Source organism: Hyperolius riggenbachi, chromosome 6, assembly GCF_040937935.1.
Source record: "Hyperolius riggenbachi isolate aHypRig1 chromosome 6, aHypRig1.pri, whole genome shotgun sequence".
Classification (NCBI taxonomy): Eukaryota; Metazoa; Chordata; class Amphibia; order Anura; family Hyperoliidae; genus Hyperolius; species Hyperolius riggenbachi.
Genome location: NC_090651.1, coordinates 306,543,182 through 306,568,637, shown reverse-complemented (window position 1 = coordinate 306,568,637; position 25,456 = coordinate 306,543,182). Strand labels below are relative to the sequence as shown.

Sequence of the window (25,456 nt, the reverse complement as noted above, 5' to 3'; positions counted from 1 at the left end):
ATGAAAAGGGTATTTTGCTCAACACTTTGCTTCTACACAACATTCCCCGTTAATAGACCCCGACTGCTATTAGAATTTGCCTAGTTCAATTTTGGATTTTGTTGGGCTGTGAAATGTTTTATTCATTTTTAAGCAATACCAGTTGCCTGGCAGTTGTCCAGAGCCTCTGCCACTAAATACTTTAAACCATAGACCCTAAGAGCTCAGACACACTATAAACGCTTTTCTGAGCGCTTGATTAGATTTAAGGGAACCTGGAGCAAGAGGAATATGAAGGCTGCCATATTTATTTCCCTTTAAATACTACCAGTTGCCTGGGAGTCCTGCTGATCATTCAGCATCAGTGTCTGAATTACACCCCGGAAACAAGCAAGCTTGTCCGAAACACCTGATCTGCATATGCTTATTTAGGGCTCAGACACACTAGAAGTGGGGAAACAAAAACAAAAACAAAAAAAAAAACGGTCCTATTCACTCATTAAAATCACGGTAAAAATTGCCATGATCACATACGGTTTACGCATATGCTATTGCAGTGATTTTTTTCTGCGATTTTAATGAAAGTGAATGGGAGCGATTTTTAAAAAGCGATTATAGTTTGAGCCCTAAACAAGCACATGCAGATCAGCTGTTTGACAAAAATGACAAGATTAGAGCTGCATGCTTGTTTGCGGGGTGCAATTAAGACACTGATGCTGAATGATCTGCAGGACTACCAGGCAATTGGTATTATTTAAAAGGAAATAAATATGGCAGCCTCCATATTCCTCTTGTTCCAGGTTCCCTTAAATATATCACGTAGCAACACCTAGACCTGTTATTAAAAAAATTGTATGTTTAGGATTCTGCTTTAAATACAGTAGGAAAAAAAAAAAAAAAAAAAAAAAACACACACACACACACACAGGTATAATACACAATTATAAAAACTTGTTTTAAACCAGCACCTGGACACAGGAGCTATAAATTTCACACACCTAAAACAAAAGCCCAACGACGAGAGCAGTAGCATTTTTAAGCTGTATAAGTTTGCATAAAAATGACCATAAAGGGCTGGTGCACACCAAAACCCGCTAGCAGATCCGCAAAATGCTAGCAGATTTTTAAACGCTTTTTTTTATTTTTATGAGGCGTTTTGCTAGCGTTTTGCGGATTGCTGCTGCGGTTTTCAGTATAGTAGATTTCATATATTGTTACAGTAAAGCTGTTACTGAACAGCTTCTGTAACAAAAACGCCTGCAAAACCGCTCTGAAGTGCCGTTTTTCAGAGCGGTTTGCGTTTTTCCTATACTTAACATTGAGGCAGAAACGCATCCGAAATCCAAAAAATGCTTCACCCAGGCATTTTTCGTTTCTGCAAAACGCCTGCCGCTCTGGTGTGCACCACCCCATTGAGATACATTGACCAAGCAGATCCGCAGCCGCAAGCGGATCTGAAAACGCCCAAAAAGCCGCCCGGTGTGCACCAGCCCAAAATGTGTGAAGCTTGAAAAATTGAACTATCAAATGCAGCAAAGCTGCATACATTTGAATAACATTTCCTTAAAACTTGCAACACCTTTGAATTATTCGTTTCTCATTGATCATGCCTTGTTCCAATTAGAATTTTCTTATGTTCCGAATATAGGTTATAAAGCTCATTGTTGTAAGGAAATACCATAGTCATGTCCTTATTCGGTGACTCATGAGGAAGAAATGGCGATCCAGTGCATGGATGCCAGATTTGTCATTAGTTACTTAAAGCAGTCCAGACGGAGAAGATCCTCACAACTTCTAGTCCCGCTTGCAGGACCAAATCAAGATGCTCATGTGAAGTGTCACTTCCTCACAAGCAGAGTCAGGAGGTTTGTAGAACAGATATGATTTGCAGCTTGTTGGTCTACACTCGAGTTGCATGAAGAGTTAATGTGTAGGTTGTGCTGTCCTTTCAGCCCACAGACTCCAACCTAAGGATACAGGTAGTCCCAGACTTATGAATCGCACGATTCCCGCTCAGATGTGAACGGGGACTAAAGCAGTGTTTCCCAACATCATGGACATGGAGGGCCAAGCTCCCAGGAGTCTTGGTCTTGAAGGGGCAGAGCAGCAACTCTTCTGCTGGTTTTAGGGGGTGAGGGGGTTGAAAGAGGTGGGAGTGGCAAAAGTAGTAAGAGGAGGGGAGTGACACAGCAAACATAATGGCCACAGCAAGAGCTCTCAAGGGATGGATGCTGTATGGTGTGCTACACAAGGATTTTCCTGCTGCATCTACCACAACAGCCATTACTCTGGCAGTAACAGGTCGGAGCAGTGCTTTTCAGCGCTGCTAGCTTTGGGCGCAGCCAGCGCCGCCATAGACTGTAATGGGAATCAGTCTATAGCGGCGCTCAGTGAGGAAGGTCGGCTCCGTCACAAGACGGAGCCGAAGTTGCTTAAAAAACACAATAATTCGGCCTCCAGCAATCGCTGGAAGCCGAATTATTTCATTCCCCCACTATCCATGTCGGCCTGGAGGAGGAATAGTAATTAAAACGCCCCGGACTTGTGCAGAAGCAGGACCAGCCATTTAACAGCTGGATCCTGCGCCCAAGTCTACCAGCTCCGTATTCAAATGTACGCTAACAGGTAAATCACTTATTTATTTTGGAGAGATTAAAAATAAAAAAATTGTTTGCAACCTCTGATACAGAAGCCATAGCATATCTGTAGCCAAAACAAGCAGAATTCACATTCCTTTAAGCATTGTGACGATTTCTTTATCTGTTTTTTTTTCCAGAGTTCCCTTGTCTTTCAAGAACAAATGTGTGCCGTTGTTGTGTCTGATTACGCTGCCTGTGGATTTGCGCTGCCCCGCATGCGCAGTAGGAGACTGTGCGGCCACAGTTCCTATTTAATTATGCTGCTGATGGTAAAATACTAAATATCTCTGCTTCTTCACATCCTACACTCCCCAAATTTTCAGGGTAGGTAGGGAGGGGACCCCCCCACCCCCCCCCGAACTGCCTCTATGCCAAATTGTAGCCCCCGAGACCCATTGGTTCCCAAGATAAGTTTCTCTAATCTCTCTCCTTAACCAGCGGGGCTCGGGGGGCTGAGATTTGGCATAGAGGTCGTTCGGGGGATCCTCTCCTTACCCTGAAAATTTGGTGAGTGTAGGATGTGTGAAAGCGGAGAGATTTTTTATTTTACCAACAGTAGCATAATTCACTTTACACTGAGCATGCGTGCTACTCAGTGTGGAAGGGAGTTTCCGGGCAGCGCAATCAGACATTACACCGTTACAGTATTGACACAATCCTGCATCTAACCTCAGGCACAGACCAGAGTCTGCACTTCCTCTTCCTTGAAGGGAAAACATGTCTTAAAAGACTCCGGAATAAATTTTCTTTCTGGCTTTTCCATTGGGAATTGATATCCTTTAATGACTGATGTGCTAGAAAAGAGCAAAGTTTCTGATCTTGAAAATTCTCTGTGTATCTTGTCCTATACAGACAAAGCAGCCTCACCTTCCTGAATGTGTTCCACATCATACAAAGGTTTCAGGAGTTCTGAAGTTTCTTTCACGCTAAATAAAACATTGCAGTGTTTTAAAATCCTTTGAAGCCACCTGTTCACCATCTTCCAGGGATGAGATTAGATGTTTTTTACTACTCCTCCCAAACAGCCTATGTGGGGGAGGGGTGTCCAAACCACAAGTAAAGCCAAGAAAAAAACAAAACAATATGGAGCACTGAATGTACTGCAAGCTCCTGCATTACAGAGTAGGGTCCCACTGTTAAGTCCCGTTCACACTCAGGCGATTTACCGCGCCTGGCAACTGCTGGCGCTTTTTAAAGCGCTAGCGCAATGTTAACTCTATGCCGTGTACTGTGAACAGGACGATTGCACTTTGTCAAGCTTTCCAATATCTCTACGGGAGGTGACGAGGGAAAAACAAACAAAAAAAAAACAAAACACAAGATTTAATAAGAGACAAGATTTAATAAGAGTTTTATACATACCTCACCTGGGGCTCCCTCCAGCCTTATACATACAGATCGCTCCCACGCCGCCATCCTCTGCAGCTCCGGTACCGGGTCCTGTAAGTTCTGCCAGTTGCAGCCAGTATGCGCAAGAGAAGTGCGCTCCCTACACCGGAGATACATAGAGAGCGCACTTCTCTTGCGCAGACTGGCAGAACTTACGGGACCCCATACTGAAGCTGGAGAAGACTGAGGACGGCAGCGTGGGAGCGATCCGTGCGCATAAGGCTGGAGGAAGCCCCAGGTACATATAAAAAAAAATTAAAATCTTGTGTCTGATACACTAAGATTCAGCTTAATTTTGTGGTATTGTATGCAAGACATATGCTTAAAGGACACCAAGTGAGAGGGATATGGAAGCTGCCATTTTATTTCCTACTAAACTATAGCCTCGATTCATAAAGTATTTCCGCATGGGGCAATGCTGAAAACAGCTGACTTTACCGAGCACTTAGTAAAATGTCAATTCATAAATCCTGTTACCGCATGAAAAGCTGAAATTCCTGAGCAGTGAGGTAAATTACCGCCTTGTGCTGTGAACACCTCCAGCACATGCCAGTAAATGTCAAATCATAAAGATTAGAGCAGGTGGTAACGCACGGAGAATACCACCTGCTTTGAAGAGGTGATAAGACAGCAATAAGTGCAGGGATGAATGGAGACTCAGCAGAAGCAGTGAGACACAGGCAGCAGCAGAGCGATCAGAACAAACAAGGCTTCCTCTGAATACCCTAGGCTGTTTTTAACTTCTTGGGTACCAGTTTTTCAGATGTATATTTGCTGGAGGTGAACATCAAGCCTGGCATGTGTAAAGTTTCTTAAAGTTCTTCTAAGTGGTGACAATTAAATAGATTGCTTAGCAAGACTAATGCTGGGTACACACGGTACGATTGTCCGTGCGATAGATGGATCCGATTGATAAAATCCCTCCTGTCCGATATTACTCCCGATCGATTCTGCACTTGATTTCTAGAAGAAGTGAATGGAAAAAGATAAAAAAAAAAAATGAGTGAAAGTAAGAGATTTGAGTGCAGAATGGAGTGTGAAAAAACAACAGAGTTGGAAAATTGCACAGAAAATCGTACCGTGTGTACCCAGCATAATAGACAGATTCAGGGCAAGAAAAGGCAGTATAACTAAACATGTACATCTAAACTGAAGCTGGGATGCCTCTTTTATTGTAATGCTGTCTCTGCACGGAGAACAGCAAATGTAACAAATCAGCCAGCTACTCTTCATCTGTTATCGACACTTTAGTTCAGTAAATCCCCGCATATCTACCACACCTGTGAAAATGTTTATGATTTAGCACACAGAAGTCTAAAGTCCCGCGCAGATTTTTATGAAACAAGGCCAATATCAGTTGCCTGGCAGTCTGGCTGATCTTTTCTGCATCAGTAGTGTCTGAATCACACACCTGAAACAAGCATGAGGCAAATCCATGCAGACTAAAGCCTGGTACACACTTTCAGCGATTGGCCAATCACTAATCATTTGTATCACCTCCTAATAAACCACTGCTTTATCTTTGTAGTAAAGGTCCGTTCATACTGAAGGGAAAACACAGCGTTTAATGCAACGCAATTAAACGCAAAATTGGATGGTAAATTGTCATAGGATGCCTTTACACTGTCAAACGGAATGCAACTGCACAATGCTCATGGGACCACAAGTGCAAAGTTTCGAAAATGATGCATTTTTCTACAGCACCGAAATCAAACAGAATACCGAAATTGGATGAAATCGAATGCAATGTAAAAAAGGACAGTGTCTGTCCCAACTAGGCTTCCCTCCGCACTAAAAACGCTACCCATACATTCAGTGCCACCGTACTGGCTTGTCCCAGTGACCAGGAAGCTTAGAGCTTCCTGTTGGTTTGCTAGCAAACCAATGAGAATCCTCCTGCAAACCTTTCTTTTTGCACATGTTGGTGGAACTCAACAAACTTTATTGGACTTGGTGTTAGTGGTGCTCCGTGGAATCTCAGTAGGGTGGCTTTTAACCCCCATTTTCCAGGTTGAGATACCCTATTCTGCTCTAATGTGTGGAGCATGCCCCTCCTGTGATTATTTTACTATATGTCTTTGCCTTCTGTTTAAGCCTAGGTTACATTGTTTGTACTCAATTCATTACTGATTGTCCATTCTCTATTATGTTCATTGTTTAATAAACTGTGTAAAAAAAGTTAATTACTTGCCTCTCCGTTTCAGGCACGGAGGACGCCGTCCGCGCCCTCCGTGCTGCTCCGCTGGGCCCCCCCGCTCATTATCCCCCCGGGCCGGCTCCCGACCCCACCGCCCGGGTCGGGCTCTCCCTCCCCTCCAAAGATGGCCGCATCCTCCGGCCGTGGCTGCGCAGTCCGCCTGGCCGCGAATGCGGCTGCGCAGCTCTAGGGCCAACCCCTCCGATCCACGCTACGTAGCCCGGGGGGATAATGAGCGGGGGGACCCGGCGGAGCAGAAGGGAGGGCGCGGACGGCGTCCTCCGTGCCTGAAACGGAGAGGCAAGTAATTAACTTTTTTTTTTTTTTTTTCACTTTTCACACAGTTGGCCTCGTAAGTCCTTTAATAATAATAAGAAAAAAAAAATCCTTCTGCACTAGAGAAAATCCTCATTGGTCCATATGAACCAATGAGAATCCTCGCTGTTGCTAGGTAGGATTCACATGCCTCCTGTTCTGTGGGCGAGCACCAGCCGAGCAGTGACGAGAAAAGCGATGGACGTACCGGTGGACAGGGGGCAACACAAACAGTGTGAATGGCACGCTTACCGCACAGTTCATGCTATAGTGTGAACCCAATCTAAGAGCAGAAGGACTGTAGTTGCAGCTCTCCTGAAAACTAATTAGAGTTTTTAGAACCTATGTGGCTGTGCAAGCACTTGCGATACTAGTACGCTGATGAAAAATTTAAAGGGCAACTGAAGAGGAAGGTGGACGCTGCCATATTATTTCCTTTTTAACAATACCAGTTGCTTGGCAGCCCTGCTAGTCTATTTGGCTGCAGTAGTGTCTGAATAACACCAGAAACAAGCATGCAGCTAATCTTTCAGATCTGATAATATAGTCAGAAACAGCTGATCTGCTGCATGCTTGTTCAGGGTCTGTGGCTGAATGTATTAGAGGCAGAGGAGCAGCAGGGCTGCCAGGCATTCGTATTTTTTTGAAAGGAAATAAATAATGGCAGCCTCCAGATCCCTCTCACCTCAGTTGTCCTTTAAAGGGTGATCATTTCTCTGTGTGAGCCAAATAAACATCCATGGCAATGTGACATACATGGCTGTAATTTCACACCTGGGGCTTCAACCCTGAGGGCTGGAACCCACAGGAGCGCTTTTGGCAGCTTTGCGATACGCTAGCACTTTGCCAAAACGCTGGGCCAATGTTAATGGATGGGGCAACTTCCACAGGAGCGTTTGCGTTTCCCAGAAACGCAAACGCAGGACGTGCAGCATTTTGGGAACGTTAGCGCTTCAATGTAAAGTATTGAAACGCTAGCAGAAACGCTCAGCAAAACCTAAACTGAGCGGTTTTGCAAGCGTTTTGCGGTTTAGCACACTGTAACAAAATGAAAAATTATTCACAGGACCAATCAGGATAAAAGCACAAAACGCTACGCAACCGCTGAGCAAAAAAATACAATGTTGCAAAACGTGACCGCAAACGCGCATGAATCCGCTTGCAAACCGCTCAGACAAAACTCTAGCGGTAGCGTTTCGCGTTTGCGGTTACCAGTGGGTTCCAGGCCTTAAGCCTAAGCTAAGCGGATCGTTCAGAAACAGCCTTATTAGTCTGCCAACAACACGTACACATGCGCTACTGTCTTCTAAAAGGCCGCGCAGCTGGAGGGTCCCGCGGACCCGTCGTTGCATCTGGTATGGTGTGTGTACGCAGCTTTACAATGAAAACAATCAGGGACTCTGAGAAGTTTTACTTAGGTTTAGATCTACAGATACAATTATTAATCTCATAAGTTTAGTTTCCCTTCAGGTTTGCTGTAAGTGGTTCTGTAACTTTTCAAGTGGTCCCTTGTAAGATTTTCTTAGTTCTGTGCATGTAAATGGCTGGTGTATTTTATTTTATTTTTTTGCCGTTACTTCTCCTTTAAAACTCTGGGGTTTCAATTAAAGTCGGCACCCAGTGCATCTCATTAGACACATCTCATTATAAATAGCTCAGCGGGCTCTATAATCACCTGCTGGGGTGTTAAAATCCTCCAGGAATCCGTTCCCTCTGCTACATGTGAGAATCAGGAATGTTTCATATATGTAATTACATCCCAGATCCTCTTTCATAGCAATTAATTTGTGTAACACCAGACTGTTATTTTCTTTACACTAGAAGGCACAACAGTGTATTTCTCCTGCAACTTCCTGACAACAGACAGGAAAATATACTAAGCAGTTGTACTATAGAATGTATTTACAGCAGTTTACAATACAATTGCTCAGTCTTGTGGCAGGCTTCACTATAGGACTGGTTCACTCCAGCTTATGCGCAGGGTTTAAGAGCTAGTCCACACTAGGTCCGGAAACGTATCCGTGGCTGCGTTTTTCAAACCTGATGAAAAACGGAGTCCCGGATACTAATGTTGATAATAGCAGCCAGCCTCACCCAAGTAAAAAACGGATGTCTGCGTTTGCGGGGATCCGTCTTCAAAACCTGAACGGAAGGTCCGGATCTGCTGCATTTTCACGCAACGGATCAGGACCACGGATACACGCAGGGGGTAGTGAAAGCAATGAAAAAAACGCATCTCCAGCTCCACAGGCAAAAAACGGATGTAAAAAACGGATAGCCTGAGCTTTATGATTGGCCCAAAAAAATCCTCCCACTCCTCCCTAATAAAAACAAAAGTTTGCTTTCCTAAAACAGAAAGAATTTGCGATAATTCAGGTTGGAGTGAGCTTGGGATGTCTCCCAGGCACCACTGCTGAATATATGCAAATTAACCATTGTACCCTTAGAAGCTAAACACACCTCCAGAACCGCTGGAATGCAATGATGTATCAGCTTGTTAATATGTACAGAGCCAAAATAATCCAACATGCATACAGACTGTTTCGGATTGTTTGATCCTCATCAGTGCATGGCATGGATTAATTTGACTCTATGGAGTAGGGCTTGTAAATCCGAGAGGCACAGACTAACCAGCAAGCTCATGGTGACCCAGAACTCATTGGGGTGTGTAAGGGACTACAATGGTCCTAAAAGCCCCCTTACTAAGATGTTAAGAAAAACAAAAGTTTGCTTTCCTAAAACAGAAAGAATTTGCGATAATTCAGGTTGGAGTGAGCTCGAGATGTCTCCCAGGCACCACTGCTGAATATATGCAAATTAACCATTGTACCCTTAGAAGCTAAATACACCTCCAGAACCGCTGGAATGCAATGATGTGTCAGCTTGTTAATATGTGCAGAGCCAAAATAATCCAACATGCATACAAACTGTTTCGGATTGTTTGATCCTCATCAGTGCATGGCATGGATTAATTTGGCTCTATGGAGTAGGGCTTGTAAATCCGAGAGGCACAGACTAACCAGCAAGCTCCTTCCTAATGATAGAGACGTTTTCTGTCAGGGAAAAACTGAATGGAAACTGATGCAAAACTGATGCACTTTCATCAGTTTGCAGTACGGTGGGTACTTCCCCTGATCCGGACTGCAGTGTCCGTCCTGCAACTGTGTCTAGTGTGGACCAGCTCTTAAAAGTGATCAGCCTCTGTCCATTCAGATGAATGGAAATTTTTAAATGAGTGCAGCTTTTTGCATCAGTGGATCCTGTCAGGTCCAGTGAATTTGTATGACGAGATCCCCACACTTTGATTGGCCCAATAGGCTGTGGGTCACTTGACAAGCAGCCTATTGAGCCTAAGTGCAGGGATCTCGTCCTACAAAGTGAATCAACCCCCAAGTCAGCTAGCTAATTGTACAAGCTAGTAGGCCTGGTGCACACCAAAAACCGCTAGCAGATCCGCAAAATGTAAGCAGATTTTGAAACGCTTTTTCTTATTTTTCTGTAGCGTTTCAGCTAGCATTTTGCAGTTTTGTGAAGCGTTTTTGGTGTAGTAGATTTCATGTATTGTTACAGTAAAGCTGTTACTGAACAGCTACTGTAACAAAAAACGCCTGGCAAACCGCTCTGAAGCGCCGTTTTTCAGAGCGGTTTGCGTTTTTCCTATACTTAACATTGAGGCAGAAACGCATCCACAATCCAAAATCTGCAGCAGCCCGGGAGTATGCGTTTCTGCAAAACGCCTCCCGCTCTGGTGTGACCCAGCCCATTGAAATACATTACCCTAGCGGATCCGCACCCGCAAGCGGATCGCAAACCCCAGCAGAACCGCTCTGGTGTGCACTAGGCCGTAGTCAGTATTTCTCCTGTCTGGCTCTCTGGGAAAATGCTGAGGTTACTGAAACCCAAGAGAAGCTGAAGACGTGTCTGACACTTCCACTGCCTGGAGGATCAACTGTGCACACATCACCATGGCAACAGGGACAGCCCTCTGCAGCACATGCGCACCGTTCCAGTTTGAAACATATTGTATGGCTCTCCTGGAATTCTATTTTAAAATATGTGAAGTTTACGGCTCTCGAAGCCAAAAAGGTTCCTGACCCCTGGTGTAAACGCTGCAGTAAATCCCATCATCTTGCTACATGTAGCGTCCAGATTGCTGCCCTTGAACATTTCCTCCCCCACCCCACGGGGCCCAAAAAGCAACAAAGTGCCAAGAACCGATGCCGAACATTTTTCTGCTTTGTAAGGGCTCTTTCACATCAGAGCTTGCGTTGGAGAACGCTCAAAGCATACGTTTTGTTGTATGCCTTTTAATGCGTTTTGATATGCGTTGCACTGCAGTGAGTGTGCGTTTTTAATCCGTTTTCAATGCGTTACTGCACATAGAAAAACGCAGGTAATTTTTTTTTCTTTTAGTTTTCAACTTTCTACATTGTTCCTCTGTTGCATTCTGGGACTGATTGCCTGCGTTAACGGATTAAAAACGCGCAGTGTGCGTTTTACATTGACTAACATTGTAACGCATAAAGCTAGCGTCGGCCGAAAAACTGCGCCTGGGTGCAGTGTAACGCAACGCACAAAAAGGCTGCGTTATATGTGAAAGCTAAAATGAAAGTCTATGGACTTTCACTTCACCTTGGGTAACGCAAACTTTACCCTTTGCGTTGAAACGCAGAAAATCTGCCCTAATGTGAAAGAGCCCTAACAGAATAGCTTTTGAATTGGCCAGTTGCCAACGTGTGCCAAGTGTGACAATCCAGCCCCGCGATCCCGTCGAGATCTGCTCCCGTTAGCGTACGCAGGAAGTACGGGCGCAGACGGACAACGAGACCGGTTGCTGGATCGTCAGAGGGAAGAAAGTAAAGGGCGACAGAGCGTGCCAATCCCGTCTAATCTGCTCCCGTTAGCATACGCAGGAAGTACGGTGAACAGACTGACAAAGATTGGTCGCGCAGCTGCCGACAATATGTAATGGGACAAACATCCACCAATCCCGTATTACTAGGCCACTGTTGCCATGCAGGTCTCATGCACTAGAGACTGCTGGAGGCAAATTCACTGTGTGCGTAGTAAACGGTTAGGATTGGTTGGAGGTGCCCATACATGTACAATTCTGATTGTATATACAATCTGTAAACTAAAAATATCGATTTCGCGCTGGAAATCGGGTAAACACACTGCCACCACTGTCTGGTTGTATGGAGCAGACAGTCTCCAACGCTATCATAATACGGTAGCCAGCCCAATCACGTTCAACACGCTCAAGTCACCGTTCGGGGAATAGTCACTTCCGACGGCTTAAAGACTGTGAGCAATGTGATGTTAAAGAAAGGTTGCTGGGTCCCTATATGATGCAATCTCGAATTGTATTTACAATCGAGAAACGAAAGTTATCGATTTCGCACAGGAAATCTGGTACTAGCTAATCCTAGAAGGAAGAAACGGTTATTTACAACCTAGCTAGCAAATCAACAATCATAAGCAAATCATAAAACAATGCGGTAGTATGACTGACTCTTCAGAGGGCAGATTCGTTATAGCAGCAATCAGATGACCAGAAAAGGCACACAACTGAACGATAAAATCGTTAGTTTATTTCTAAACTACATACACACAGCTTATTTTAGAACAGATTGATTGGACAGAGAGAAGAGAGGAAAATAAACAGAATGTCTGAATATACAGTTCAAATACAGTTATTGGTAGTCCATGCGGCAATCGCAAGTCTTTGGCGTAATGTCCAAAATGGCGGTTGCCATGCGGCCAACAGGCCTTTGTTAGAAAGTTCCAAGATGGAGGTTTTGGCCCGTGTCCTTGCGGGCTGCCAGGAGGTTACTAGGCATCAGATTGAAGGTAAAGGACTCAGAGCTTTCTGGGCTCTGTGTGGTTATAGCCCCTACTCCAGCAAGGAGGGGTTAGGGGGCGTGGATCACACACCTCTTTGGAACAGGAGGTTTCTGCCCCTCTCATAGAGGCAAGAATTTACCTGAATCATGATAAGTGTGCTCATCTGCAAACCGTACAAGTTATGTTAAATCTAATAACATTTTTAGGTTTGTCAGAATTTATCAAGAACGTTGATACCAAACTTGGGGGATCAGACCCCTGGGGTATTAGAGGGTTATTTTAAAACACTTACGCTAGATCTGGCAGTCCGATTGGTCCGGAAACCTGTCAGAACCAGCGCCCTGTGGAGTCCCATAACCTGTGCAGATTTCATGGCCAGGGAGGTCTGCTATGCCAGGAATTATGAAGGAAATATGGAGAACATATGAATATTGGGATTCCTGAGCTCACAGCAGGTTTTCCTAAGGACAACCACACACGCCTTGAGAAAGGGGGACCCTGCGAGGCCCCGAAACAATTGTCGGTCATTTCTGTGGATATGAAAGCTCAATAAAAGAGCGTGATTCTTTGAGAAAATTGGAGTGCTGGTATACTTGAATTCTGGACTTACGCTTTGGTGGTTTGCCTATACCACAATACCAAGCACCCTGCCTTTGATGGTGTGCCCAGTCACAACTCTTCTTGTCTCTAGATCTCATGCTGAGACTAGGGCCGATCAGGCTGGAGAAAGCTACACTTTATGAGCTTCTGTCAACTGATATCTACCCTTCACCTGATGGATGAGGTCATAAACACCTCAGGGGGTCCCCTGTGCTGGCAGAGAATCTTTTCACAGGAGGCTAATTAACTGACCATGAAAAGATTTCTCCAGCCCTTTGGCGAAGGGAAAAAAAAAGTGTATTTAAACCAAAAACTGTCAGTTTGGTTGGTTTGCGAAGAACTGGCGTTCGTAACTCCATGACGCATTCAATAGGTCATATCGACGGCGTCACACCAAGCTTTAAAGTAAACCTGTCACGAGTAGGGTTAAAGGATTTATATTACCAGGAGCTTCTTCCAGCCCCCTCAGTGTCTGTCTGGTCCTCTTCATTCTACCACTGTCTGCCCCGGTAGTCCCTGACTACTGTGCATGCACCACCCCATCCGCCTGCTTGGTCACACTTCCATTGTCCGTAGCGTCTGCCGTTAATGAAGGCTTTAACTGCATAGGCCATTGAACCACCACCACCATGAAGGCACTGAACCAGGCCCATTGCAGTTTTGCTTAATGCAAACTCAGGTCCTGCACGGTTTCTGGACACTGCAGACCGACAAACCATGAAAGCCTATTGAGTGGGATTAAATACCATTTCACTTATGCTTAGAGCGGCCAGACATAAGGAAAATATGGTAGGGTCGTCCCTTGCAGAATGAATCCCCCGCTGAGACTCCCGGGACAAAGGGAAACAAAAAAAATCTAGCTACGCACAGAAACAGCAGCAGCAGCAGGCTTTCCCCTCAGGCTCCGACAGGGAGCCAAGCCCGACCGGGTCTGCTCTACTGCGCAGATGGCTCACGCCTGTGCATACAGCGGACCAGATCAGGCTCCGCTATTTCAGCCAGAGCCCATCAGAAAGCCGCTAGTGCACCTGTGTGGAACGTCACTGGATTATCTTTGTTCTGGAGCCTAATAACTACTGTGCCTGCATGCACCACTGACAAGCCTTATCGGTGGAATGTCAGAGTCCAAACGTTGGATCGGGGGTGTTGGAGGATGATGGGGAAGGAGGAGTTTCTTTAGGCTCCAGACAGTTTGGGTTCATAAAAATTCTACAGGAGACAATCTATATTGCAATTTTATTCCCACTGCAGATTTTCAGGGCTCACTAGCAACATATTAAGGCTGGGTGCACACTTGGCAGTGCGTGAAAGGTTGTGTTTTCTGTCATGTGCGTTTGCTTCCCACGCATTTTTTGTGCGTTTTGTATGTTTTTTTTATATGCATTTTATACAAATCAGTATGAAATCAACAGGAAGCAGAAATGCATCAGAAAAGTAAAAGGGAGCATATAAAAATGCATGCTAAACCAGCGTTTTAAAAACACGTATTAAAAAACGCATACACGTATTTTCATGCGTTCCATTGACTTAACATTACATGTGTTAATGCTGCGTTTTAGTGTGTACCCCGCCTCAAGATACATAGATGTGCTCCCGATCAGTGATTTACAACGACCCGCCAGAGCGTCAGCATTACGGCCAGGAATTTAGCACATTTCTGAGATGGTCAAGATGGCAGCCTGCATGGCTTTCTAGTAACAGGCATACGTTAGGCTTCTTTAGAAGCATCTACAATGCCATAACACTCAACCTTGTGTGCAGTATTTATAGATATGCAGGGCCCAGCCCAGAATCTCCATCTGCTGTCCTCATAGTAGCAAGCTGTTCCTGATTTCCAAGGACAGTCCCAGATTTGCAGAACAGATTAACGCCACTCATTTTAAATTCAGTGCTTACACGACTACACCATCTTTGAGTGCAGTATTTAAAGAGACACTGAAGCGGAAAAAAATTATGATATAATGATTTGTATGTGTAGTACAGCTAACAAATAAAACATTAAGATCAGAGACATAAGTCTAATGGTTTCCACTCCAGTACAGGAAGAGTTTAGAAACTCCAATTAGCTATATGCAAAAAAAGCCATTAAGCTCTACCACTTTCAAAGGCCCAGTGCACACCAAAACCGCTAGCAGATCGTCAAAACGCTAGCGGTTTTGGGAGCAGAGAGCAGATATTTGGCCGGGTGCACACCAAGCGGATTTTGTATGCGATCCACCAGCCGCATCAGCCAGTGAAAACGCTTGGCTATTGTATTTCAATGTGTGGTGCACACCGGCGGTTTGAGGTTTTTTAGCAAACCGCAAACGCGCAGCAGGAGGCGCGTTTGAGGCTTGGCAAAAACCTCAAACCGCCGGTGTGCACCATCCCATTGCAATACATTAGCCAAGCATTTTTCCAGGCGGATGCGGCCGGCGGATCGCTCCAAAAACCGCTCGGTGTGCACTGGGCCAGAGTCCCAGAGAGGTCTGTCTTCTGAGGTTTATTAATATCTCAGCTGTCAGGCCTGGGGCACACCAGAGGAGTTTTTCTGAGCGTTTTGAGGTTTTAAATCTGCTGCTAATGTTATCCTATGTGTCTGTGCACACTGGAGCAATGAGGTTTTGTAAAAAACCCCATAGCATTACATTGGGAAGAGCTTTTGAAACCTCTAAAAGCTCTTCCCAATGTAATGCTATGGGTTTTTTTTTTTACAAAACCTCATTGCTCCAGTGTGCACAGACACATAGGATAACATTAGCAGCAGATTTAAAAACTCAAAACGCTCAGAAAAACTCCTCTGGTGTGCACCAGGCCTCAGTGAAGAATTTTCTTTTTCTCTGCCAGAGGAGAGGTCAATAGTTCACAAGACTGCTCTGAAAAAAATATTTAGAATGCTGAGTAGCATGCAAACTGCAAATATTAGAGAATGATGCAATGTTCTAAAAAACACTAAATACACCTGAAAATAAAAATATGAGAATATTTTCTTTGCTGCTAATCTAGTAATTATCCGTAGTACACAACAAATTCATTATATTTTTTTTTCGCTTCAGTGTCTCTTTAAAACACAGGAGTGATTTTAAAAAAAATAATAAAGTACTACAGTAAGGCCCAGTGCACACCGAGCCGTTTTAGCAGCGATCCGCCAACCGCATCCGCCTGTGAAAACACTCGGCTAATGTATTTCAATGAGATGGTGCACACCAGCGGTTTGAGGTTTTAAGCAAACCGCAAACGTGCCTCCTGCTGCACGTTTGCGGTTTGCAGAAGCGTTTGCCTCAAAGTATAGGAAACCGCAAACCGTTCTGGAAAACGCTACATCAGAGCGCTTTTCCAGACGTTTTTGTTACATAAGCTGTTCAGTAACAGCTTTTACTGTAACAATATTTGTAATCTGCTACACAAAAAAATGCACCCAAAAATGCTAGGCAAGTAGGCATGTTTAGAAAACGTCACTAAACAAGCCTAGAATCGCTCTGAAATCTGCTCCAAAAACCTCTAGCGTTTTGAGGATCTGCTAGCGGTTTTGGTGTGCACTGGGCCTAACTGACATTTTGCATTCAGGGCCATTTCCCACTGCAAGGATTGGGTCTCAATCCCTCAGGTGACCGCAAGGCTGTAAAAACGTATCACTTAACTCTAGGCTAGCGACGCATTCTGTTGCTTCGCCGTAGTGGGGTGCTGACGAAGCATCACAGATGGGCGGGGGTGAGGAGAGAAAACAATGCCTCAGTTTCCACTATACTGACCAACATAGAGATCATGGAACAATAGTTATGCTAGGGACGCACAAAAGCATTACAAGCGTATGGTGACTATGGCGCAATCAAGCAGTTAACCATTTACTTACAGACGGGAATGTGGTTCTTATTAAGAATATAAGCTCAATTTACTAAGCATTATCGCATTCGGTCATGCAGAAAACAGCTGTTTTTAATCAAACACGTGGTCAAATTTCAATTTTGTGCGTTACGTTACACTGCACCCAGGCGCAGTTTTTCGGCCGACACTAGCTTTATGCGTTACAATGTTAGTCAATGTAAAACGCACACTATGCAAGTTTTTAATCCGTTAACGCAGGCAATCAGTCCCAGAATGCAACAGAGGAACAATGTAGAAAGTTGAAAACTAAGAAAAAAAAATTACCTGCGTTTTCCTATGTGCTGTAACGCATTGAAAACGCATTAAAAACGCACACTCACTGCAGTGCAATGCATATCAAAACGCATTAAAACGCATACAAACGTATGCTTTGAGCGTTCTCCAACGCAAGCTCTGATGTGAAAAAGCCCTTAGTAACTAACAATTAGCCATTTGGTAAAATGAAAAGGCAAAGGAGACAGTGAACAGGAAGAGTAATGCAGTCTAAGGGCTCGTTTCCACTATCGCGAATCCGCATGCGTCCAACGCATGCGGATTCGCACATGTAATGCAAGTGGATGGGCCTGTTTCCACTGTAGCGTTGTTGAGGTGCGTTTTTTTCAGCGGTGAAAAAACGCACAAAAGAGCCGCAGAATTCGCCTGCGAGTGGAATGCATGCGAATCGCATGCAATGTATTTAATAGGGAAATCACATGCGGTTTCCCCATGCGTTTTTTGCCGCGAATTCGCATAGGTACCAATGTAAATTCACACAGGCAGTGACATGGTTAAAAATCGCATATACCCTCACCTGCGGCAAACAGCGCATGGGGAATCGCATCCGCATGCGATTTCATCAGGGTGGAATCCAGGCGATTCCGCACCGCAATAGTGGAAACGAGCCCTAAAGAAAAGCCTTTAAGGCCTGGCACACACACCATATAAATTTCCAATTAGATTGACAGGAAATTTCCCATCATCCGATCATTACCAATATGTCCGATCTGCTTCAGATCGAGAATCAGATGAAAATCCGTTGCCGTCAAGTGCATCTATCAGGCCCAAATTGGTCTTATTAATCAGTCAGACATGCAGCAAGAGGTTGGGCAGACTAGCTCGATCAGTTGCGGGGCGAGTGACAGAACCCCAGGCGCTGCTCCCGCAATGTATAAATGTGTTTATACATTACCTGTCCTGTGTCGCGGTGCCCGTCCATCTTCCGTTGCTCTTCTATTAGCCGATATACACGCTACCGGCACATAGCAAACTGGCGTGCGACATCACACACGCACCATCCCGGCAGCGTACATGTGGCTAATTGAATAGCGTGGGTAGCGCTGTGCAGCCATTCCTGTGTCCTTTACCGTTTTACTTGGTGAGTCTTGTATCTTACTCCCACGAGTCTCTGCCTTTCTTCACTTATTAGCTTGCTTCATTGGCGTGCAGTCTGCCGCCATTGTCTTCACTAGGTGTTTGTCTTTTACTTCCTGTGAATACTTTTTTCACTAGGTGTTCATTTGTTCCTCATTTTCTAGTGGCTTTTATCACCATTTCATTTCACTTCATTCACCTCATTGGTGTGGCTTTCTGGTTTTTTTTTTTATTGTTTCTATCCATTGATTCCTTAATAGATATTGTTTTTATCGTTTATTGCTGTATTTATCTAGCATGTGCACTTTCATTATTGTGGAGCTTATTAACCTATATTGTATATGAATTTAGTCTTCTAGGATAAACATTTATATCTATTTAGCACAGGCACTTTAGTAATAGAACACGGGTACTTTATTATTGGCAGCTTCTCTGTGGGGATTGATTACCGTATTTTTCAGAATATAAAAGACGCACCTAGGTTTAGAGGGCAAAAAGCAGGGAAAAAGAAAAAATACTAAACCTGGTGCATCTATAGTCCAAGGGTGTCTTGTAGATGTCCTCCCTCCAATTATTTTGTCCCCTTGGGCATCCTTCTCCTGTCCCCCTTGCTGTGCACCTCCTGCCCCCCCTTGTGGCCTCCTCTTGCCCGCCCCCCTTGTGGCCTCCTCCATTCACCATTGTGTCCTCCTTCTGTGCCCCCTTCTGGCCTACCCCTGCCCCCCTTGGTGTCCAGCTCCTGTTTACCCTTGTAGCCTCCTCAAGTCCCCCTGGTATACGCCTCTGTTTACCCTTGTGGCCTCATCCTGCCCCCCCCCCCCCCCACACACACACACACACACACACACACACACATTGTGGCCTCATCCTGCCCCCTTTGTGGCATCCTCCTGTTGCCATTGTGTCCGCCTCTTGTGGCCCCTTGTGTCCTGCCCGTGTTCCTTTTTTGGCCTACCCCATCCCCCTTGGTGTTCCCCTCCAGCCCCCTTTTGTGGCTTTCCCCGGGCACAGTTATCACTTACCTGACCTGATGCCCGCAGTGATCAGCAGCTGTTCCGGTATCCTTTGTGTCCCTGGCGTCCGCTCCCCCCGCAAAGTAACTACCGGTAAGTGGTGGCAGCAGCTGCGGGCATCCCTCACCTCATCCTCTGAGCCTGCGAGATCAGTCGCACGTCTCTCTCTCTCTCTCCCTCAAGTGCCAGTCGCGTCATTGTCATCTGTAATGACGCGACCAGGAAGTACCGGCACTTGAGGGAAGAGAGAGAGAGACGTGCGGCTGATCTCGCGGGCTCCGAGGATGAGGTGAGGGATGCCCGCAGCTGCTGCCACCACTTACCGATAGTTACTTTGCGGGGGGAGCGGACGCCAGGGACACAAAGGATACCGGAACAGCTGCTGATCCCCGCGGGTTCCAAGGTTGAGGTGAAGTATGTTCACTACTGCTACCGCCACCGCCGCCTACTTTGCGGGGAAAGTGTGGACCACACACGCAGCAGTCACACTGGCTGCCCGCAGTGCCCGATGCTGATCGCATCATGCAGCTCTGCAAGCCGACAGGCTGCCAACGCTGCTGCCGCCGAGATCGACCAGTCACGCAGGTGACATTTTTGGGAAATTTTTTTTATTCTTTGGAATATAAGACGCACTGACCCCCCCCCCCCCCCCCTCTTTTGGAGGAGAAAAAGTGCGTCTTATATTCCGAAAAATACGGTATACATTTACATGTTAATCTACACTGCTCCTGTGATGTGTCTCTGTGAAGCAGATGTCCTTAGCGTTTGACAATATGATCTATCTTTGTTATCTAGGGGCCCGTGTACCAGGTCTGGCTGCTTGTTTTTAATTGTTTTTATTTTCTGAGCTGGCTTTCTGAATAAAGATTTTTGCATGTATCTAGAGATATCTTGAGTCAGATATTTTATTGCTTCAATGCTTATTATGACGATATAAGTGAGGGGGGGACCTGTTCTCTTTTGTTGTTAGAATTTAATATTGGAGGTCGGTGACCTCTCCCCCCCCCCCCCCCCCCCTAATTACTACCTATTTAGGTGAGATAGCTTTTTGCGGAGTTCTGTTTGCTCGTGTTGTTTAGTGTGAATTATGGCTAATTGAAAAGCAGCGGGAGACAGACAGGCACCGCGACAGAGGACAGGTAATGTATAAATGCACACTTACACATTACTTACCTAGCGGCGAGCTTGGACAATTCCCGAGGGATTTCATGCTGAAATAGATCTGGTATCGACCTGTGGTGTATGGGCAGCCAACAGATCTCTCTCCAATCAGATTCAATTAGGGAGAGATTTGTCCAGCATCACTGGGTGTATGGCTACCTTAGAATGCGACTTATCTCTAATTACTACTAATGTAAGAAGAGTTTGTTGGAATGGAATTTTTGCATACAGGAAAAAAAAAAAAACGTCAGCAGCGCAGCATAATTTACACACTGCATGCGTTTTCTCTATATATTACATTAGCTGCTGTAGGGAAAACAATGCACCTTTTCTGCATATATGCAAGAGCAGTGGAGCCCACAGCCCTGATCGAAACGCACATGGTGTGCAGAAGCCGCATGCAGTAAAAAAAAAAAAAAAAAAAAAAAAAAAAAAAAAAAAAAACCCCGGAAACTTATATGCACGTGTAAATGCTGCCTTTAAAAAGGAAGCATCCGAGGGGAAAAACAAAAAGGAGATCCGCTTACCCAGGGCTTCCTCCAACCCCTGACAGCTGATATGACCCTCGGCGCAACTTTGGTGACCAAGGATCCCCTCCATTTCAAATGCTGACCTCTCCAGGTCGGCATCAACTGTGCCTGCATGAGGGTCGCTATCAATGACACTCATGCAGTCTTAAATGGTCTGCGCAGTAGCTCTGCTACTGACCATGTGAGCGTGATCAAGAGCGGCACCAGATGCCAATCTAGCAAGGTCGGCATCTGAAACGAAGGGGATCCCGGGACACCGGAGCTGCAGGCAAGGGACATAGCGGCTGCCTGGGGCTGGAGGAAGCCCCGGGTAAGTAGATGTGGATGTTTCCTAAGGAGAACCTGAGGCAAGAGGTATATAGAGGCTTCCATATTTATTTCCTTGTAAACCATACCAGTTGCCTGGCAGTCCTGCTGATCTCCTAGGCTGCAGTAGTGTCTAAATCACACACCTCAGGCTAGGAACACACTAGGGCAGAAACACTAGCGTTGCAGAAACCGCAAATGTTTCTGCCGCTAATGAAAGTCTATGGGCTACATGTAAAAAAGGAATACACGTGGGTAAAAAAAAAAAAATAAAAAAAAAATATTGCTACATAGTTTTCAAAAATGCATGTAAAATGCACATAATGTATCTCAATGGAGATGCAGAGGAATGCGTTTTTATGCTACTGAATTCTACTCCATTGATTAGGGGAAACTAATAAATGCAACCAAACAAAAAAGCATTAAAAAAAAAAAAATACAACTGCAAACTGTGTTTAGTGCAGAAATCCAGGGCTGTGGAGTCAGAGTTGGAGCAATTTTGGGTACCTGGAGTTGGAGGTTTAATGAGGTGAGGAGACGGATGATTTTTGTACTAAGTCCACAGCCGTGGTAAGTATTATGCTGGGCATACACGGCTCGACTGCTCCTTATCAATCGAGCTGCTGATGGCTCGATTGATAATTTCCGACGTGTCCGATCACCACGTGGATCGATTCCCTGCTCGATCTCAGCGGGCGGACAATGGGCAAAAACGAAGCGCAGATAAGGAAGTGCCCGCGGGGACGAGCGGGAATCGATTCGCGCGCACACGCGGATGAGCGGGGACGCACCGGCATCGAGCCGCTGGCTCGATACCAGCGCATTATGGTGCCGTGTATGCCCAGCATTAGACTAAAGAGTCTGAGCCATTTCGGGTACCTGAAAATCGAAGGTTTCATAAACTGAGGAGTCGGATGATTTTTGTACTGACTCCACAGCGCTACAGAAAACACATGGTTTTCTGCACTCTCAGCCTGAAACAAGCATGTAGGGAATCCAGTCAGATTTTGGTCAGTAACACTCATTCTGAGTCTATTAATGAAAGTATTAGAGGCAGAGGATCAGCAGCACAGCCAGGCAATGCGCATTATTTAAAAGGAAATAAATGTGACAGCCACTATTTCTTTCTCACTTCAAAGAGAAAAGAAGATTCTCAACCCTGCTGACCAGTTCTCACAGAAGTATTGCTATTTGGTAAACAATATTTAACACACTGATCTTTACTACAATTACTTTGACATTCTCCAGCGTACGTTCCCTTTTGAGTTGACTTTCTGGTCTGGATAATAAAATACTGAACACCAAGAAAATAAGTAGTGCATTACTCAGCACATAGATGGTTTCAAGCAGTCACTGTCACCAGAAGGAGCTTACAAACTATATATAGGAATAAAGCCTATCAGACCAGTTTTGTCCTATTGTGTTCATCTCACCATACAACAAGCCTGGGAAATCATCATACCAATGTGATTTTTGGGAGACGTTCCACATAAAAGCACTATGCAAATATAACCCTGATAGGAAATAAGGACCTCAGTGATGCAAATGTATGGTACTAACCACTAAGCCACCCATATTAACTACTCTAACAGGCTGCCTGATCCTGTATAATACATAAGCTGTTGTGTAATTCACCTGCTCTGTCTCGTCTGTGTGTCAGCTGAATTTCCCGCTCTCAGATGGGAGACACTGAGTCGGCTTATGTGTTATAAACCTGACAGCCTGACTAATGGACACCTAGCTTTCAGCATAATTAAACTGTGCCTTTTCAATTTAGTTTAGCACTACCAATGTATCGTTCACTATTAAAAACATTGGCCTTCAAAACAGGTCCTTGAATACATCTGATCATATGAGGCTCTTCCTGTATGAGGGTAGGAACACACTAGGCACAAACGCTAGCATGAACATGCGTAATGCAAGTCAATGGGCCACATGAAAAAAAGCATTTGTTTGCGTTCTGCAATGTGCGCTTTTGAAGAACTTGCTGCAACTTTTTTCCAAAACGCACTTAATGTATGTCAATGGTGACGCAGAGCTACAGCTTTTATTGCATTCATGCGTGTTTGTGTAAAAATGTGTTTTATACTGGCTACATTCCAATATTCTTTTGCATAACCCGCAGATCAGAGATGCGTACAAATACTCAAAAATGCACTTGCAATTCATATGTGCAAAACACACTTTATTATGACAAAAAAAACGCATATGCAGCAAAACGCAAACTTTCACGCACCGCCTAGTGTGACAACCTAGTAGTGTTTGCATCCCACTGACTGGTTAGGTAGTATAAATATGGGCTGGTTCAGATGGGCGATTGGCATCTCACTCAAACACGGTTCTGCAATCGAGCAGAAAAGCTAGTGGCAACTTCCGGCGGTGCTTCCCATCGTTTGATTTTGTGTAGCGTTTTGACACCCACATGGGGACAAGGAGGTGCCATAGTTAGTGATCGTAGCCATGGGGTGTTCCAAGAGGAAAAACAATACACACAAATTCCAAAAGTTGCAGGGTAACGCATTGCAGCTTGTGCATTGCTTCTGCAGCGCCCGGAGCACTTTCACTGCATCGAGTTGCAGTGTTTTAGGTCACAGACAGTAAAGCTACATACACACAGGGCACAACTGTCCCCTGTTGCATGCAGCCGAGAGACCAGGGAGCGACAACTTCACTATCCGGCGACAGTTCGTGGCGTAGGCGTCACACACGGGGCAACTGTCGCTCAGACATGCGCGTGCCACGTGTGTATGGGCCTTAAAGGGGAACTGAAGTAAAAGGTATACGGAGGCTGCCATATTTATTTCCTTTTAATCAATACCAGTCGCCTGGCAGCCCTGCTGATCCTCTGCCTCTAATACTATTAGCCATAGCCCCTGAACAAGCATGCAGCAGATCAGGTGTTTCAGACTTTAAAAGGAAGGTTCGGGGAGGGCTGTAAAAAAAATAAAAATCAATATCCACTTACCTGGGGCTTCCTCCAGCCCGTGGCAGGCAGGAGGTGCCCTCGCCGCCACTGTGCAGGCTCCCGGTGGCCGACCCGACCTGGCCGGCTGCCAGGTCGGGCTCTTCTGCGCTCCAAGGACTGGCACTTCTGCGTCCCACGCGGGTGCGCTGACGTCATCGGACGTCCGCCGGGCTGTACTGCGCAGGCGCAGAACTACTGCGCCTGCGCAGTACAGCCCGGCGGACGTCCGATGACGTCAGCGCGCCCGCGTGGGACGCAGAAGTGCCAGGCCTTGGAGCGCAGAAGAGCCCGACCTGGCAGCCGGCCTGGCCAGGTCGGCCACCGGGAGCGGCGGCGAGGGCACCTCCTGCCTGCCACGGGCTGGAGGAAGCCCCAGGTAAGTGGATATTGATTTTTTTTTTTTTTTTTTACAGCCCTCCCTGAACCTTCCCTTTAAAGTCAGATCTGACAAGACTAGCTGCATGCGTGTTTCTGGTGCTATTCAGGTACTACTGCAGAGAAATAGACGAGCAGGTTGTATAAAAAATGGAGGGCGCTTATGTAGGTGCTCTATGTGCGTTTCTATTTCACCCGCTGCAAACTAGTCAAATATGGGGACCCACTCGCCTCATATAAACTAATAAATCAATAATAAACGAAAGACCTGGTCTTTCGTTTATTATAGACCAGCAGGGTTGCCAGACAACTGGTATTGATTAAAAGGAAATAAATATGGCATCCTCCGTATACCTCTTACTTCAGTTCCCCTTTAAGTGTAAAAGGGGCCTTAAGAGGAACCTAAACAGGTATATTGATGCTGCCATATTAATTTCTTTTTAAACAATGCCAATTTCCTGGCAGCGTTGATTTTTTTGGGCTGCAGTAGTGTCTGAATCGCCTCCTGGAAACAAGCATGCAGCTAATCTGCATGCATGTTTAGGGGCTATAGCTAAGTCTTAAGGTGGCCATACATCTAGCAATTTGGCAGCCCAATCGACCAACTAATTTGATAATTAAAGAGGCCCATACATCAGACGATGTACGGGTGGATCGACCAAGAGACAGATCTGTCTAAGGTCGAAGAGAGCTCTGTTGCCTGCCCATACACTGCAGGCCGATTCCCGATCAATTTCATGCTGAAAATTATCCTGAATCGGCCTGACACTGCACCGCCTGCCCGACACTGCCCCCCCCCCCCCCCAATGTGCCGTATACATTATCTGTCCATGTCTGCCGCTGGCTCTGGGCTCTATCCTTTGTCCATACACGCCCCATGTGGTAGTTGGAGTAACTCGGGAGCGTGTGCGATATCCCACACATGCCCA

The 25,456-nt window shown here is 45.5% G+C and overlaps 1 protein-coding gene across 2 annotated transcripts in view; it reads right to left on the bottom strand.

The window, feature by feature from the left end:
- The window catches only part of LOC137522833 (histone-lysine N-methyltransferase KMT5C-like), a 67,749-nt gene that overhangs the window by 40,099 nt on the left and 2,194 nt on the right, over positions 1–25,456 (bottom strand). The gene's annotated exons all lie outside the window — the stretch shown is intronic.